Source organism: Echinops telfairi, unplaced genomic scaffold (genome assembly GCF_000313985.2).
Source record: "Echinops telfairi isolate 266 unplaced genomic scaffold, ASM31398v2 ScPeMD7_7424;HRSCAF=8462, whole genome shotgun sequence".
Lineage (NCBI taxonomy): Eukaryota > Metazoa > Chordata > Mammalia > Afrosoricida > Tenrecidae > Echinops > Echinops telfairi.
The window spans coordinates 49,225,827-49,226,991 of NW_022111324.1; positions in this window are offsets into that span (position 1 = coordinate 49,225,827).

The window sequence follows — 1,165 nt, forward strand, 5'->3', positions numbered from 1 at the left end:
CCCCTTGCCAACCTGCCCCCTCGTCCCACTCCACACAAATGCTTCCCAATGGAAATCACTTGCTGTTGGAGCCTGACTCCCAAAGATCCAGCACAGCCCCGGGGTCAGGCTGGGAAGGGAACCCCACGTCCCACAGCAACCCCCCCCCACCAACTCCTCTCCAATCCCCCACTTCTCTCCAGGCTGTCTCTTTTTTATGACTGTAAACATAGATAGTGCTTTATTTTGTTAATAATAAGATAATGAGGGGTAACTTAACCAGCACATTTCTTCTGTTTACACGGGACTGGGGGGCTGGGGCGGGGCGTTTCTGTGTGTTCTGCTGGCATAATAAAGACAGACCATTTCAGACTCCGCCCTTGCATGGGGTGAGGGTGGGGGCTCCGGAAGGTGGGCTGTTGGGCCCTGGAGAGGTCCGCCTAAACGCAGATTAGCCTAAATGTGCCGCGGGTACCCCTGCCCCCTGGTGGCAGCTTGCAGGAGCTACAGGCGTGGGCCTGGGAAGGGCTTGCTGAGTAAAGGGATGCCAAGGCTGGGGAGGGCCAGACCCTACCCAGAGACGCCACATCAAATGCCCACCACCACCCTGCCTCCGGCACACAAGCCCAGTCACCACAAGTGCCCACTCAGGGCAGGGCAAGGGTGCTGTAACCTTGTCCAGGAGCTTGGCGTCTTGCCCAAACTAGCGGCCTGGCCGGGAAGGCGTCAGGGGCCTTGTCTGGAGACGGTCTCATCCATAACTTTTGGAGAAGTCCCTTGAGACGAAGAAAAATGTTTCCGAGCACCCCTACCCCTGCTCACTCATTCACAGATTCCCCCACCCCTGGTACTGATTAGTCAGCCGGCCTCTAATGACGGCCCCAGGGCTCTATCTGAGACTCTGCTTTGACCGAAGGTCCAAAAACCTGCCTGCCACACGGGGAGAAATAGGTCTAACATTAACAATGCATAGGAACAAGGAGGCCCACTCTTGGGTTGAAAATCCATCCCTTGACTAGAATGGGGCAGCCGGCCCGGATGGCGGCTCAATGAGAGAGCTGGGCTTGTTCAACAGGAGTGGCCCAGTCGTGGGCTATATTAATATGGATTAATAGAGCCTTGTGTCCACAAGGCAGGTGATAGGGAACACACGGGCCTGGTTCTCCCTGCAAGGGCCATCAGCAAA